This window comes from Eptesicus fuscus, chromosome 4, assembly GCF_027574615.1.
Source record: "Eptesicus fuscus isolate TK198812 chromosome 4, DD_ASM_mEF_20220401, whole genome shotgun sequence".
NCBI classification, from domain to species: Eukaryota; Metazoa; Chordata; class Mammalia; order Chiroptera; family Vespertilionidae; genus Eptesicus; species Eptesicus fuscus.
Genome location: NC_072476.1, coordinates 58,119,120 through 58,124,824, shown reverse-complemented (window position 1 = coordinate 58,124,824; position 5,705 = coordinate 58,119,120). Strand labels below are relative to the sequence as shown.

Genomic DNA, 5,705 nt, shown 5'->3' with positions numbered 1-5,705 from the left:
ATATATATATATATCTATATATATATATATATAAATCAGTGACCTTAACCCTTTGCACTCGCTTGCTTTTTTCTCGATTCCTTTATTCTACTCGGGATTTAATTTTTTAAACATCCCAGATTTTACAAAGCGCGGCAGTGGAATAAAAAACTGGAGTTTCTTTTCATACAAACTTATTTATTTGGATTTTTTTATATTTCAAATTATTGATACATTCAAAGAGTATAAAAAGAGCTGCTACCAACGACATCCGAGTGCAAAAGGTTAAAGACCTGAACAACCCGTAGACCAGTCGCTATGAAGTGCACTGACCACCAGGGGGCAGATGCTCAATGCAGGAGCTGACCCCTGGTGGTCAGTGCGCTCCCAAAGCAGGAGCGCTGGTCCTGACCTACCCGTTCAGGAGGCCCACCAGCCCGGTGGCAGCCACTCCCTCCCTCAATCGTCCTGCAGGTTCAATCTCCTGAGGACGGGCCAGGCACCAATGGACCAGCGCCGCTGGCACGATCCCAACAGCACTGCGGCCTCCTGGAACTCGGCCTCGGCACTGCGGCCGCTTCCCCTCCCTAGACGCTCCACAAGGAAGAAAGGATACCGCCAGCAGCACCAAGGGCGACCAGTGGTGACTGCTCTCCCCGTGCTTCCTCCAGGTCACTCGAGCCGGCCCCTGCCCGCCCTGCTCCAGATGAAGTGTGATCACTGCACATGGAAGGAATGTAGTAAGAAAACATAAACCAATGACCAAGAGAATGCCGCAGTCAACGTCCGGAGTCCGGCTCAGGAGAACGGAGAGAAGGGAGAATTCCATAAGCTGGCCGATGCCAAGATATTTCTGAGTGACTGCCTGGCGTGTGACAGTTGTGTGACCGCAGAGAAAGGAGTCCAAGTTTCTCAGCAGAACGCCAAGGACTTCTTCCGTGTTCTGAACCTTAATAAGAAATGTGATACCTCACAGCACAAGGTGCTGGCAGTGTCCGTGTGTCCTCAGTCTCTGCCTTATTTTGCTGCTAAATTCAGCCTCAGTGTCACTGATGCATCCAGAGGTTCTGCGGCTTCCTCAAAAGCCTTGGGGTGCATTGTCTTTGACATGAAGATAGCTGTGGACTTCAGCATTCTGGAGAGTCAGAAGGAATTTGTGCATCGGTACTGCCAGCACCGTGAGGAAGAGCCCCGGCTACCCATGCTGACCTCTGCCTGCCCCAGCTGGGTCCAATATGCAGAGCACATGCTGGGTCACCCCATCACCCCCCACCTCTGCATGGCCAAGTCTCTCCCCAGCAGATCATGGGCTCTCTGGTGAAGGATTACTTCGCCAGATGGCAGAACCTGTCCCCAGACAAGATTTGCCACGTCATTGTGGCCCCGTGTTATGACAAGAAACTGGAGGCCCTTTGAGAAGATGTTCCCACAGCTTTGCATAGTTCCCATGGTGCTGACTGCGTGTTAACCTCAGGTGAAATTGTCCAGATAATGGAGCAAAGTGAACTTGCCTCGAATGACACCGCTGTGGACACTCTGTTTGGAGACATGAAGGAGGAGGAGGTGAGGCTCCACGAGGGTGCCAGCTCCGACGGGTCCCTGGCGCACATCTTTAGGCACGTGGCCAAGGAGCTGTTCAACGAGGATGTGGGGGTGCTCACCTACCGCACCCTGAGGAACAAAGACTTCCAGGAGGTCACCCTTGAAAGGGACAGAGAGGTTCTGCTACGCTTTGAGGCTGCTTACGGCTTTCGGAACACCCAGAAGTGGTCCTGAAGCTGTAGAGGGGCAAGTTCCCCTGCCACTTCATGGAGGTCCTGGCCTGCGCCAGGGATGCCTAAGTGGCAGGGTCCAGGCCCAGGTGAGGATGGGCGTGTGGACAGGGCAGTGCTGTGGCAGATGGAAGGCATCTACGCTGCCATCCCAGTGTGGCCCCCGGAGACCAGCGCCCATGTGCAGGAGCTGTACCAGGAGTGGCTGGGGGTGGGGAGGGTCGACTCCTCCAGGGCCCAGGCGGCCCTGCACACCGCCTAGCAGGGCCCAGGGCAGACTGCCAGGACATCAAGTGGTAAAGGTCCAGCAGACGCCCGGCCTGCAGGCCGCCTGAGGAGGGGTGTCAGACACGTGAAGGAAAGGCTTAGCATCTCTGTCATGGCTTTGGTTTTCAGAATTCCCTGCTCCCCTTCTGTCAGCTCCCTCCCTCTGAGGGGCGCCGCCATCGTCACATGGGTGCAACTGGAATATTGTATCTCAAGAGGATTGCCCGAATGTACGTATCCTTTTATCCGACGATGAAAAAATCCCTAAGAACAAGAATGGAGACAGACTACTGTCCTTTAGGCTTAAAAAACAAAACAGAAGTGTCCTGTGAAGAGCTGAGACTTGGTTCTGCCCACGCACCTCAGAGAGATTGGATGACGAAATGGCCCAGCTTGGCCCTGACTTTACCCACTTATGTTACTCATGAAGGTGTCTTTGCCACAATGTGAATAAACTGCCACCTTTTGGAATAGGGGCTCATACGAAAGTCTGCATTCCCAACTTTTCTTGAAACAGATCTATGTTCTGCAGCTGTGGCCACCGTCCTGAGACCAGGTCCTGTAGACCAGGTCCTGTCTCTGGGAATCAGGGGGCACTGGAGTGGAAGACCCCCCTCCACCCCTGTGCCCTTTTACATTCAGGGATTGAGCTGAACTCACTTTGGGGGAGGCCTGGCAAGAGTGACAGGTGTCACAGATGGAAGGATGGAGAATGGAGAGGCGGACACCCTGCTCGGTCCCTCCCTGGGTGGGGTCAGGCAGATGAAGGCCGGCCAGCCCGCCCCACAATTGGGTGAGATAGCGTCCCTCAGTGTCCACCTCTCACCCTGTGGGCCCGGCCACTCCCCTCAGCTCCAGGCAGCCCTCTGCATTCCCGGCAGCGTGCTCTGCCCTCACATGCTGCTCGCTCTAAATGAGAAGGAAGAGAGCAGTTGGCCCACAGACAACTACACAGAAAGATACGCAGCCATCACAGAGCCCAGCACCCCATGCATGTTAGGGCTGTCCTGTGACGTGAGGTCTGGTGTTGGTTTCTAGAGCACTTAGATTTTGTTATCATGTGGGTGACATTCTTGAACCCCTCAGCCTGTTAGATTTCCCTCATTCCTGTGTTATTGTAACTGTGCACCCAGCTGGGTTGATAACTGGGACATTGTGTGAAATTACCTATTTTCTGCTTTCAATCTATTTACAGTGGAGTTTCATCCTCTGTGATAACGTAGATCCATTTCTGATTATGGAATAAACAGTTGAAGTGTCAAAAAAAAAAAAAAAAAAAGCGGCTGCCAGGTGGCTCCTGACAACTGACGGGAACATCTGTGGGATGGATCCAGATCCCAGGCCCTCAAGGGTGTCCCACTGCCCGTCCGGAGGGCCAATCAGGTCCTGGCTCCTCCCCACCCCCTTTGGGACCCTACTCATGCACGAATTTGTGCACTGGGCCTCTAGTAAGCTAATAAAAGACAGGAAAACCAGTTTGAAAGAAGAGTTAAAAAAAAGAAAATAAAGAAGGATTTCCACTCCACACAATTTCTCTTCTTGTTTTCTCCATAAGTGCAGGGTTCATAGAAGGAAAGAAAGAATACAAGAGGCCTCCCTGCTGTTGTCCAAGCACACATATAAACACAGAAAATTTCAGTTTGTCATTTACTCCAGGCTCAAGCAAAGTACTCCTAGGCCCCAAAATTCATGTGACTGGGGGTTTTTCTAATAGTCCATTACCTAATGGTCCATTAAATTTGTGCCTACCAAGACTAACTAGGCCAGTGATGGCAAACCTCTGACACATGTGTCAGCACTAAATATTTAGTTTTTGGTTTATTAAATACAATTATATATAACAATTATACATTTATGTTATTTAAACTATAAATATCGTGAAATAATGTTTTTTCCTCAAAGTGACACACTACCCGAGTTATGCTCAGTTTTTTGGCGAAGTTTGACATACCAAGCTCAAAAGGTTGCCCATCACTGAACTAGGCAGTCAGGGATTTTCTTCCAGATTTTCAGAGCAGCCCTCTGTCTTCTTCTTTTACTCTCCCTAGTACTTTTTTTTTTTAAAGGAATTTATTAAAGGATACTAGAGGGCTCATAGAATTTCCAACAGGGCCAGTCTCGGAGAACATATTTAAACCCAATGTAAGTGTTTCTCTGGGGACTGAAAAGCCAGAGAGAAATAATAGGCACAAGTCAGATTCTGCCGGCTGAGCAGACTGGTGGGTGGCTGTAACCTGGGAAATCCAGGAAGATATAGTGGCCTTGGCCTTGGCCTTGACCTTGGGACAATCACTCTAACCCACAGGTGAGCCAAGAAAAGGAAATTGAACCAAATGAACTTTATCCAGCCCCTGGGCCATGTATTAAAACCCCAGGCCCCTGGGGTAAGCTGATTACAATTTTTTTTCTAGGGCTTTCAGGTATTACTAAAGTGTCCCAAGTTTTCCTAGTTTTCCTTAGTAAGTAGCTACGCCAGGATTCCAGCCCAGGGTCTAGGTGTGGGTGCGCAGTGTCAGCATCACCAGAGCTCATTACTCCACATCTCATAGCCCACATTCCCTGACAGGTAACATGAGAGTAATTCCTGTTCACCTACTCTAGAGATTGGAGGGTTTTTGACAGTGTTTTTACTGCTCTTCAAAAGAATGAGAAAATTCAGGATAATAGAGTGAATTTTCCAAAAAGTCCATTAAAGGCAATTTGAAGGGCTTTTTATATTAACTGACTACCTTGCTCTTTTGCTATGACCATGGCCTTTCTTTCATGAGTGATGGTAATTGTATATGACAGCATTTTTCTCTCTCAAAGATTGTTATTTAACTAAATACAAAGTTGGACACTCTCTGTTGCTATTCCTTTTTTTATTTTATTTTACTAGTCTGTGAAACCCAAAAATCTGCAATCCACCATATGAAAATGCTTGGAAAGCTGCAAAAATGTTTAAAAAATAACATGAGGTGTTGCTATTTTCTTAATTAAGCACAGATTACTTCCTGAGAAGTAAGTTTATGCTCAGGGCACACAAATGTCAATGTTTTACTGTCTCCTGGATGGTGAGGCTGGTTCATGGAAGAAAGAGAAGGACCTTCTGGGGTGACTGGCAACGCGTGCCCTTAGGATACTACTAGAAGCTGCTGGGGACCCTCTTCAAGTCCATGCCTCAGGTCCCTGAGTTTCCTGGTCCCAAGTAAACCTGAAAGTGAAATTTACCTACGTGCCATACTTTCATTTTCATTTCACTGGGCATGTGCTTTATCCCACAAAGTGAAGATGAAAAACTGGTTGTTTACTTGATTGCTATCAGTGACTTTATTGTAGGAGCAGAACACGCCTATATTAAAAGTGCACATAAATATTACCCTTTACTCTACAAATATTTAGAAAGGAAATAAATTCTTTTTATCATTGTTGATTTTTTTAAAGCATTCTTTTAAAGGGACCACTTTAGTGCACAAAAACTTTTCTCCACTTAATTGTCTGTTTTGCCTTCATCACACAAAGGCCCCTTATGGGCTGGTATGCCCCAAACAGTTTTGGCAGTTTACCTGAACTTGTTCAAATTGCTCTGTAAAAAAGACAGTTAATAAATAAATTACTCTAGCAGATCAGACACCCCCCCATGGCTAACATGTTGGGAACTCAAAAGGGTGTCACACAACCTCTTGTTGCTCAGAAGAGACTTCCCCA

The 5,705-nt window shown here is 47.9% G+C and overlaps 1 pseudogene; it reads left to right on the top strand.

Moving 5' to 3' along the window:
• The first annotated feature begins 685 nt into the window (after nucleotides 1–685).
• LOC103288807 (nuclear prelamin A recognition factor-like) lies at nucleotides 686–4,722 on the top strand (annotated as a pseudogene).
• Nucleotides 4,723–5,705: the final 983 nt, after the last annotated feature.